Source organism: Phoenix dactylifera, chromosome 3 (genome assembly GCF_009389715.1).
Source record: "Phoenix dactylifera cultivar Barhee BC4 chromosome 3, palm_55x_up_171113_PBpolish2nd_filt_p, whole genome shotgun sequence".
Taxonomy (NCBI): domain Eukaryota; kingdom Viridiplantae; phylum Streptophyta; class Magnoliopsida; order Arecales; family Arecaceae; genus Phoenix; species Phoenix dactylifera.
The window spans coordinates 9,832,717-9,844,878 of record NC_052394.1 but is presented as its reverse complement, the minus strand read 5'-3'; positions in this window follow the sequence as shown (position 1 = coordinate 9,844,878).

The following is a 12,162-nucleotide window of genomic DNA, read 5'->3' as shown; positions in this document are numbered from 1 at the left end:
GATTCAAAAGAAGAAAAAAAATAATAAGAGAGAGATCGGGGGAGCTTGTGATCGCGGGCACGGAGATTGACGGGGACGAGCTCGAAGTCTATTCCCATCTCGTTGAGCAGCGCTCTCGCCCTCGTTGTGTTCGTCGACAGCGGCGTCCCGTATAGCTTCATCCCCATCTTCTTCTTCCTCTCTCTCTCTCTCTCTCTCTCGATCTGGATTTTGATTTTGGTTTTAGAGGGCGAGTAGATCTCGTCTTGTTAATATGACACCCTGCGCATCAATTTCACCACCTGTGAAGGTTCAGCCGTCGTTGGGGCGGCGACATTGGAAGATTTTCCTAATAAAAGACGACTCTTTTTTTGTGGCACGACATCGACAAGATGGACAGGGACCTGCCCTCGATCGACCGCGGCGAGTAACTAGAGCATTTTTTGTTAGGATTTGGTCATGCTGGATTCGGTCGGAGTCGGCCAAGCAGGACTTAATTTGGCAAGCATTTTGAGAATAAAAAAATTTAATGATAGTCGTGTTATAAAACTACCTTTTTCTGAGCTCGAACCTTTATAATGGCTTTGATGTGCCTGAGCTCACAGCAATAATGGAGGGATAAAGCAAGGAAAGAACAAATAACCAAGAGAAACAGAAGCATTTACAATTTTGAATATCAGATAAGAAATGATCTGTCTTAGTAGATCTCCCATCCCTTATTTACTGATATGCATCCGCTTAGGATTTTACTTAAGCAGAAAATAAAACCTAAGAAGAACCACATCTCTCTCTTTCTCTGGGCGCGCGCGCGCTATAATTCACACAAAAGAAAGATACCAATCTTGCAATCGCAGTATTAAGTGGCTGGATAGAATGGCTCCTTATTTTCTGCATGGAGTTCTTCGAAATTCCTGATATGTCATGCCGTTTTGCTGCAAAAATCAAGCAAAAAACATTTTTAATACACCTTTTCCAAGGTCCATCATGTCTCATTAAGGTGCTTTTGGTGTTATCTTTCTAAATGATGATAGCAATTTTATTATTATTTTGGTTCAGTGCCCCAGTTGATCTTCTTTGGAGATTCTGGTCGATTATCGCTTGATATACAGGCATTATTTTCCCTTTTTTTTTTATTCATCTCTTTCAAGTGCAAAGATTGAACAAATCAAAATAAAGCCCTTTGTAATTTCAATGCATCTATCACTCTCTGATTCATGATTTAGGTACTGCTTCAGTAGATATGCTTGAAAAAGATATTAACTATTTGAACGCCTCTATGATATCACAGTGGTTCAACAATACAAAATTAGATACTCTTACACAATCTAGGGATCACATAATGCATTTAGATTTTAGAGTTTAACAACTTCCTCATTTTAGGGATCACATAATGCATTTAGATTTTAGAGTTTAACAACTTCCTCATTTTAGACGTGAAAGTGTTGAAATATATAATTCCTTAGCTACCCATGAAAGTGATGTCAAGCGAATCTCTGATGAAACTTTATTGGAATTAGACTCTCGAAAGCCTTTATATGATTTTCTTAATTAACTAGCACAGTCACTCTGAAGAATTGAATTTCATCAATCGCTTCCTCCACTCCTGAATTTTCAGTCCTAAATTTGTATTTCACAATTTCCTACAACAGTTGCCCTTCATCAGATGTTTTTTGCTGACTAAATTACTATAGATATGTGACAAAAGTTTTTTCTAAAGTTTTATGCAGTCACATTTCTCTTTCCTTATATCTCCCTATCTTTGTGACTGATGTTTAAAAAGGAAATTTTTCAAGCAAGTTATATGTTCAGAGGTTGAAGCTGAAGTATTGTATTTCAAAGAACCTTAGCCTCCACCCACTAACAGGCGCACAAAATTGGCAAATGCTGTTGTGATAATCTATTTATTGTCCATCAATATGAACATATTGAACATTATTTATGTGCTGCCACCAGAGTTTGAACCCTGGACCTCTGCTAAGGGCTTGACCTCTTCTAAGGGCAAGCCCTAAGCAGAGGGGCACCAACCAGTTGAGCTAACAACAGCATTGCTGCTATAAAACTTGTTATATGCAAAATAGATCCATGATAGGTGCCTGGCTTTGTTAACTGAAGGTGCTTGTAATAGTCATTGAAGTTTGGTTGGGGCGAGCACTTGTAATCACTCCAAGAGGTTGAGCTTTAAATGATTATATTTGCAGCTTTGGATTATTCTATTGATTACTTATCTTGCTTTCTTTTTGTATGTAGAAAAAAATCTTTTTGATGACATGAAAGGAATTTTATGAATCTTTAGACAGAAAATAAAGTGCCCAACTACCAAGATGTTACAGGCCTTTTAAGCTTGACAACTGGTTGGCAGGGTAGTGAGCTATCAATTGGTCTTACATGTGATCTTGGGGGCAAATTGATGGCATAATCTATTGAACTCTAAGTAGGCTTCATCAATTAACAGCCGTTAGTTGATAAAAATTAGTTTGCTATCTCATTTCCTGGGGGAAAGGCTTGTGGAAGGTTACTGGCCCTATTTCCTAACAAGGTTTTGCCCATTTGTTGAAAACATTGTCTTGAGTTTAGTGGTCTACGCTTGATCATGTTATTAATGTACCATTGGATTTTGCTGCTAGTTTTTCCTTTTCAATCTTGTTTATACCTAAAATCTAGTGCCTTTATCTAATCTGGCTTCCTCAAGTTTGCAGATAATGTTGGCCGCCAAGCGACAAAGATCACCATTCTGTTCCATTTGTAGTCATATAATGGTATATAGTGCATTTTCCTAGTAAAATATGCATTTTTATGAGAACTATTGCTGGAGGAAGTTTTAGGCATGAAAAATTGAGAGAGTTCAAATATGTCTTTTCTTCTTATAATTTCTTTCCATGTAGCTCTGTACTGCAGCAGTTGATGTTTTGGAATGTTGAGAAGAAACAGTTTTTCACCCTCAGAAGAAACTTCTATCTTGTTATAGTGTGCATATCTGTTCTTAATGGAATGTCATATCATGCACTAGGGCCTTGGGAAATATGAAAATACTTCTTCATATCTTCATTGCATAATCATTGGAAAGAAGTTTATCATGTTTTTGCCTTCAGCAAGCTAAGCAAAATTTCCTATACTCTGCATGATAGAGGTGGTTTCTTTAAACTCAGAGGGGCTGCTTGGTTGCCAAACTACCCATAAAATATGATTCTTAATCAAACAAGTCTTATGAAAACATGAAAAGATTTATTTTTTTCATAATACTCATTCTTCAGGTTTTATGATTTATTAATTTGACACAGTAGATTTAATGGAAAACAATCAAATAAATATTTTTGTAAAACTCTTTTTTTAATATTATCCAATTTAATAAAATTTATCGACTGGTGGACAGCTGTCTTATGAATTCATGAAAAGACTTGTTTTTAATAATACTCATCTTTTAGATTTTATGACATTAGCTGTGACAAAATAGGTTTTATAGAAAATCAAATAAATATTTTTGTAAAACTAATCAATTTTTTGTGTATCTGTTTTAATAAAACTTATCCACTGAACAACCCATAGTTTATGAAAATAGAGTCCTAAGAGATGATCTTGGTGCTCATGGAGCCCTAGATTGATCTTTCTGTTGGAGCTATAAATATTGAAACATGTAGCAATATGCAATCAAGGACTTCTTTGGCACATTTTGTAGTGTTTGGTTGCTTGAATCTTTTGAAAGATGGAAGAAGGTCTGCATTTATAATGTACATGTCCCAAAATTTTGGGAATATCATTGATCTCTAGTCAAATGAATTGTGGTACCCTAAATATCAAAGTAACTGGACATTTCTATATATGGTCTCTCTTGTTGCTACTTGGTTTGTTGGATTCAGATTTGTATTTGTAAGGTGCAATTTGCTTGATGGATAAAATATGCTGGAAGGAGGATGAAAACCTTCTACTATTTTTTGTTTAGGTTTCATCAAGATATCTGAAAAGTTTTTAGAAGAAACAATCTGAATTATGAAGATCAGAGCACTTGTTAGGTGAGTTAGAAGGAAGTGCATGAGAAAATTAGCTATATCGTCTCATCTCATCTTTCTGCAGCATTTTGAAACAATGTAAGTGCAGATAATTAAATTAGGAAAGAAATAAATTAGAATAAGAAGGTAACATCAGAAAACGAAAAAAAAAACCTAAATATTTTAAGAGGAACAGTTGATGAAAATGAATAGCACGCGGAGATGATAGAAAAAAAGTTTGGATAATCAAGTGAGAGGAAGAGTTAAAGAGAAAGAAGAATAAAATCTGAAATTGAGAAGATAAAATTTCAATTTTGAAAAGAAAAAACTTTCAGAAATGCGCAACATTGGGGACTTAAACTCCCATGCTTGTGTTGTGGTTGGTCATCTGAAAATCTTTTATAGTGTGGACTCAGAGCCACAGTTTCAGCAGCCAAGCAACTGAGCTGACAAGCAATCGTAAGATTGGTCAAGAAAATTACCAAATCATGAAGATTTGAATATATCAACTGAAATTCTTGGTGAATTAGTCTTCTAAACATATTGATTTGATAGGACTCCATCCAATCTGGCTCAAACATCTGAATGCAGTGAGGGTGGAGGGGGCCAAAAAAAAGTAAAAAAAACAAATTGGTCTGTATTTGTAAATGAAATATTCAAAACATTATTGACAATGAATTACCTACTTGCGGTTTTTAGAGTATCAAAATAATTCATTTATCTTTTTTTTCTTTTCTGAAAGAAAGGGAGAGAAACATTATCCAGATCCAGATTTTTGAGCATGTATCATTGAAGAATTTAATATAAAATCTTCGGCTGCTAAGCAAAATGGTATAACCATTGGGGCAAGCTTTGGTTCGCAAATTAGTTGTGAGCAAACTCAAGTGCTTTAAAATGCCATACTAATTCAAAAGCTACTCATGAGGTTTTTAAGCTCAAACTCAAAAGCTACTCAGATCCACATTCATTGTTTGCGTAAGCACCACAACATATATCAGTTATATTGTTATATTTTTTAAAATGATTTTACTTTTCTAAGACTTATTCAAAATATCTTTGTTCGGTTTTAAAATTTCCTCATATTTCTCATTCCCCCCCCCCCACCACCAGATTAATAATTGCAATGACTATCAACAAAATGGACCTTAAACTAATGAGTTGACATTTAGTTTTTAAAACCTTTGGTATCATGGTGCATTTTGGGTTGCTTGTTGTTGCTTATCTGTTAATTGATATCATTTATCAAGATGCTGGTATAAAGTTTTCTTTGTTTTTCTTGAAATTTGAATATATGCCGCTTTTCTCCATTATTAATTTGGATTAAACTTAGTTCATGAGCAATCTTAATTTCTTAATTAAACAATCTTCGAAATTAATGAACCACTTACTCTCGTGTTCCTTCTCTAGCTATTGAGTTGCTACAACAAATAAGCATGAAGCCACAGCTCTACTTAGGCTCGATGCCACAAGTTCTGTGTAATCCCCACCATGTATATAACCACACCTATCATGGAGCAGCATATGCTCAAATTTCTAGAGCAACCCCGATTGGATTCCAGATCTTAGGCTTGCAATTTGTGTTATTTGTTTGCTTAGCTAATTATATAGAAGATCGTGTTGCTTTAGACAAATGGCAAAAAGTTATGGTTCAAACCCTAATCCTAGTCCTTCGACAAATAAGCATGAAGCTCATAGCTCCACTTAGGCTCCATGCCACAAGTTCTTTGTAATCCCCACCATGTATATAACCATACCTATCATGGAGCAGCATATGCTCAAATTCCTAGAGCTCCCTGGTTGGATTCCAGATATTAGGCTTGCAATTTGTGTTATTTGTTCGCTTAGCTAATGATATGGAAGATCGTGTTGCTTTAGACAAATAGCAGAAGGTAATGGTTCAAACCCTAATCCTAGTCCCCCGACAAATAAGCAAGCTAGATTTGGCATCGACCCTACTATTTTTAGTTTGTAGTGCATGCTTATTTCATCTATCTTTATATGCGAATGAAAAATTGACACGAATCGATGGGCAGCGTGTATATGCAAAGCACGCTCCCATGTGATATTCACATGCCGTAGCGCCTTAATGATTCTTATCTTGTTTAACCTAGCGGAATTGATCCCCTTTTCCAAACATGAGCTACAACTTTACAAATGCTCCTGGCCATTTTGGTGAGGGAATTGATCCAACATTCCCAATGTCATGGACTTTATTCTCCTTGTAACGCAATTCAAGCTCACCATAACAACCTTTAACGGTTTTTCTATATTTTTTTAACTAAAGTTAGTGCTAGAACATGCTGAACTTTAGCTATAATAGGAATTATTTATGGTTTTCTATCCCTTGGTTTAGTTGTTAAGCACAAACATAATCCAGATAGATTTTTGTAATATATATTCCATGGTTTCAAATCTCTCATCTTTTCCAAATCCTAAGGGATGCTTACTTTTATAAAGTTTAGCATATAGATATGACAACCGTAGGTATCATGGCTTTGAGAAAAGAAGAGAGAGGGCACCGCAAGAGAAGAAACAAGTAGTATCTTGCCCTATCTAAATAGGGCATCCCTTGTCCTTGTTCAGTGCTGATTTGCTTGTATAAAAAGAAAAATTCTTTCAATAAAAAAATTGTACAGGGAAAGATAATAAAGAAGAACTTTGTATGGTATTAGAATAAAAAATTAAGATAAAAAAGCTTGCAGAAGAAGCTTGAAAATCTGCTTTTTTGGATTCTGTTATGTGCATTACTTCTCTAGATTCTTGTAAAAATATCATTACTATTTGTTCACTTAATGGAAACATATATATCTTGCTGTGATCACTAAAAAAAAAAGAAAAAAGAAAGAGAGATTTTATCCATTATTTTTGTAGTTCTTACATAAAATTTTTGGACTTAATGTCTATAAAGCCAACTAAGCATGGATTGATGTTGCAATGTGGTAGCCTAATTAATTATATACGGGGTCGATGCATGATTCATGGGCTAAATAGGGATCTTTTTTTTTTCCTAGTGATTTTTCCTGGAAGGTCAATGAGTGGAATGGGGGAGGGGTGGAATGGATATGTGGTATTAACTTTGATTTTTAGAGTTATTCGTCCAGAATCATATTAGTTTGCAAAACTCTTGAGCAAAATGATAAATTTATCCTGAAAATAACCCATCACTTTCTTCAATTATATAACAAAACCTTCGTTAATAACACCAATTCCCTTGTGCCATGTCAAGATGGGTTCACAGGAAACCATGTCTGATGGCATAACCATTTTTTTTCAGCTCCTTTCTAATCATGAGTCATCTCTCTCTCTCACACAGTCACACACACACACACAGAGGCCAATTTCATGAGCATCACACATGCAGAAAACACACTGAATTGTTCTATTAAAAGCTTGATAACAAGGTAATGCCATGTATTACTGATAGCATTGTTATAACTCTTGTACATTTTAGCTTGCAAGGTGGCTCTCATTTAAGATTGCAAACCAGGCAATAGCCTGGGCAATGCATCTATACTCGTGTGTTTCCCTAGTTGTTTGTCGCAATTACTACTATACTGCGACATGATTTAGCATGTGGTATGCTAATCTTATCGAAAAGGCTAGATTGTAATGCTGTAGTTTATGCTCATTATAAGAGGCTATAAATAAATGTAAGTCATGATAAGTTGTCATGGAAGGTTCATAACACACAGGATCGCATAGGTATGGTGGTGGCATAGAACATGACTCAATTGTGGCATCAATGTGCACGTACACATGATAAGTGGGTACATGGAAGAATGTCATATTTCATACCAAGGGATCTAACATAATTTTAGACTAAGTCCATTTTGTATATCTTTATATATGGCATACCTGCTCAATGTTAGTATTTATGCACTAAATGAACTAGGATTTTTTTTGTTCAGTTTGATTAACGAGGAAAAAAAATCGTTTCATTGAAAATTAGCCACAAAAAAAAAGTAAATATATCGCAAAACTTATTCAAATATTTTGTTACAAATAAAAACACTTCAGTCTTATAAGGTTTTCAGATCTTTTGTGGTCTGCAAGGAGTGGCCTTCGATCTGGTCCTTAACCGGAGGACGACATCTTAAAATTCCATCAGAAATATCTTGCTGATATTGTTTAAATGTCGATCACGTATGGATCATATTGTCCCCATGGGATCAATCACCAAGTCAGACATAGGGAGGTCATAAAGTAGCAGCCTAAGGACTCAAATTATAAGCTAGGGGAGCAAGAAAAACTCCAAATTCTGTGGGAAAGAGGGACCAATGAAGATAGTGCAGGAATTTGGTCAGTAAAAAGAAGCATGTAGCCCAATGCCCTCATCAACTCTTGTGATCCCCTATCTACCAATCTAGATCGGGTTCGGGTCGTGCTCAAGGACCACAACCTTTTCTTGTCGTTGGTGATCTTCTCCATGTTTTCAATTGAGGAACAAAACCATTTCCTCTCTTTCTTCTGAATGAGAATTTTCAGTTTCAACTTGCTTGCCAACTTAGTTGGAAAACTTTTGGTGCATGATTGGACAACGACAATTCTCCTAGATCTAAATCAGGCTGATGACATTTCTTCTAATATGTGGAAGAGTAATTTGCTAGCAAGTTTCTTTTTCTTTTTTTATATTTTTCTAATAACAATAAGGTCTAGTCTCTCGATCTCTCGTGAGCCAGATTATGCCAATTGATTGGTAGGTGGCTTGCAAATTTACTTTGAAAAAAAAAAAATTCTCATGAAAAATTTCATTGAGATAAAATAAAAGTGGACAGTGATTCTACCACTTTATATATACTTCTAGGGCCGGGGATTGGAGACATAAACCATTCTTTTGAGGCCACCGTGAATTGCCTTCGAACAAGTGTAGAGGCCAATTCAGTGGTAGACTAGTAAATTAGGAAATAATAATGATCCAAAAATTCATTCAAAAAAGCTAACTGAAAGATAAGACATACCCAATGCATAACCAATGTGAAACTAAATATAAGCCTATATGGATTCTTATAAACTCCTCCTATTTAAGTTATGACATTTTTGCCAAACTAAAGATCAAATCTACTTAAATTAATTCACAAATATCACGATCAGATTGTGGTTAGTCCAAATGAGCATATAACATAGGATCTTCTAGTTCACACGAGCCCATGGATCGGATCTGCTCTGATATTTTTTTGATTAATCCAAGACCTATCTAAAAAGATTAGCCGTAAGGTTTTATTTAGAGTTCACCCAGGACAGGTACCCAAGATCCATCTGAAACTAAATATATGCCTACACACATCCTCACAAGGCAACTCACTGTAAAGATAAAAATCTTCCCTCTTGTACTTTTTACATTAGAAAAGAAAACCCTCAGGTGCTAATAAAGTTAGTAAGTAAAGAAAAATGTCCCGGTACTTCATATATGATTTATTAGGCTAAAGCTAAAACATCCCTTGCACACCCACTTCCCAAAACTCCCAATTTCATGCCCATATGATGATCCATGGTCCTAGCAGATACAATCTTGCGCATGAGTGAAAGGAACCAAAAAAATAAAAGGGTCAGAGTTTGAGTGTTGTGAAAACTGGTGTATTATTGAAATAGGAATCATACTAAAATGACTCAGATACATGAGGAAAGAAACCTGCAAAAAAAAAAAAAAATCTTTTAGTACATGCCTTTGAGGTGGCATCCTGAGCGATGTATTAGGCACCTTAAAAAAAGTTCAAAAAAGGACGCTCCTTTCACCAGAAAATATAAACCGAGTTGGAGAGTGATTTCATTCACCATATCTCTGTGGTATTTCTCTTAGCAACAGATAAATTGATTGATTGAGGAACAACTGAAAAGGTTAGACATCAGCTACTTAACTTATTTTCTTGAGATCTCGTGAAGAATATGTGCTGCTACGAGCACTGAAACCTAAATGAAAAAAAGTTTCAGGGTGATAAGAAGGAGTGAGAGAGGTTAGTTAAGTTGGATAAATGATAAGAAGAACGAGAGTAGTTAGGCAAGTCCTAGTTACAAAATTAGATGTTTATGTGTGCTAAAACTTGAACAAAAGACTTGAGAGTCTTTTTGTTCAAGTTTCCTACGTACTAAGCCCAAACGCAAAGCCAATGTGAACCTTTATATCAATTTTTCTTCTGTTTTTTTTTGGATAAAGAACCTTTATTTTATGATAACCAAGCATCTTGTTTATGTAATTTTGGATAAAAAGGAAAGGCCAAGAAATACCTCCACAAGACCATTAGCAACGAGAGCTTTGATGTCCCTATAGGGCTTGTGCATCACTGAGAAAACCCGAAAACCCAAGTTTTGTTACATATTAACTAGCTATACGAAGGCAGAAATTAATGGTAAGCTCTTTGAATCATAAGCAAGAGGGGAGCATGCTGTGCCAGCTATTGTTTGGATGCTGATGCCTCCATGCTCCTTCATTTACTCTTGGAACAAATTCTTCGACAATTTGACAAAAAAATACAGTATAAAGTTGTGTTAACATGCTTGATAGCTGATGAAATCATTCACTTTAAAGTTGGAGACTGTCAAAACATAATACGTATGGGGAATGCAGATTGAATGTGATTGCTATCTCAAGCTTCTTGTGAAACCATGACTATCTGATATAGATTGCAGAATTTTTCAGGATTCATATTGGTTCGAGCCCTGATCATTGATGATGACATTGTAACTTCATTAAATTAAGGAATGATCTGCATGCAGTTCGACACCAACTTGTTCATAGAATCATGATTCACATACATCAAGGGTGTGTTTAGTTTGCGACTGACATCAGAATCACAATCAGAATAGAATGTAATAGAAATCAGAATGGCTGAATTTCTCGATGCATTTGGTTCGTGACTGAAATCAGAGTCGAAATAAAATTCGAATACTAAGAGAGAGTCCGAATTAGGCTTTGGAGGATTGGAGCATTCATGTTCTGTTCTAAAATCGGAAGGAAAATTGGACTCCCTGTAACCAAACAACTAGAATGGGAGTCGCTAATTTCCATTCCTATTACAAAGCCTAACTCCTCCCAACCATACATGCCCTAATTAGTTGCCTATATAGAGGCTAACTGCACTCGGCACCCAACACCCTTGTAGCATATTTATATGTTAAGACCCCACTTAGAAGCACATCAATGATAAAACATTATCACAAATATGTTCCTTGAGAGTACCCCATATGTTTTTCTCTTCTATTCCTTGTTTTCTAAACCAAACACCATCTACATGATACCCCATGAACCCTTCTTTCAAATCCATGAGGTATATTGTAACTCTTGGCCTCTCCCTCTTCACATAAGCAATACAATTGATAGAAGAAAACCTGAAAGAATGTCTGCCAATGAGCAGTCATCGATACTTCGCCGCAAAGTCTTGCTCCATGCTCCTACCAACAAGATCATCACCTCTCATAATCTCCTCATCCAATTCCACAAGGGACTTCAGCCAATTCAAGTATTGATCTCGACTCACTTCTGAGGGACTTCAGCCGATTCAAGTCGATGCACATGTATGATATCATTGTTAAGAATCGCGAATCATTTAGGGTCATTGATGTGTAGATTGTGTAAAGAGAGAGATGGCTTTCCACTCTTGGCTTATTTTTTTTATATATATATATATATATATATCATGGCTGTATTAGGAGCTAATTAATCTCCAAACAATTAATGGGTCGTTTAGTGTCAGTTTTGTCATCTTTTGGTTCTGTAATCCATGGTTACATTGTGTGGTGCTATTGGAGTTCTTGGGCCATAACTTGTCCTTTTGTATTTGTAACATGGCACGAGAGAACAAGCATGCAGTAGCCTATGGAATAGTGAGCATGTGGACTGTTGTAGGAAAGGGACAACAACGAACATATTTGTTACAAAAAGCCTCTTTCTCAAGGCTAAGGTTAGTCTATTCATGGGGTCTTGAGGATTAGATGGAGCATGGGTTTCTGGCCAATGATATGAGGGGATTTGACGGGAAAGATATGGGATAGGAGACATGAGGGCAAAGAGCCATGTGAAACGATCCAATGGCCTTTTGGTGGGGAGCGACACGTGTGGTGGTGGAGAAGAGCCATCCAAATCCCACTTGCTGAGGTCGCATCACACAGGGCAGAGATCGGATATTTTACTATCTAATAATTGTAGAGAAATTATACCCTACCCTGCATGCACTATATATAGCCGTGACCAATAAGCTTGTCTCTT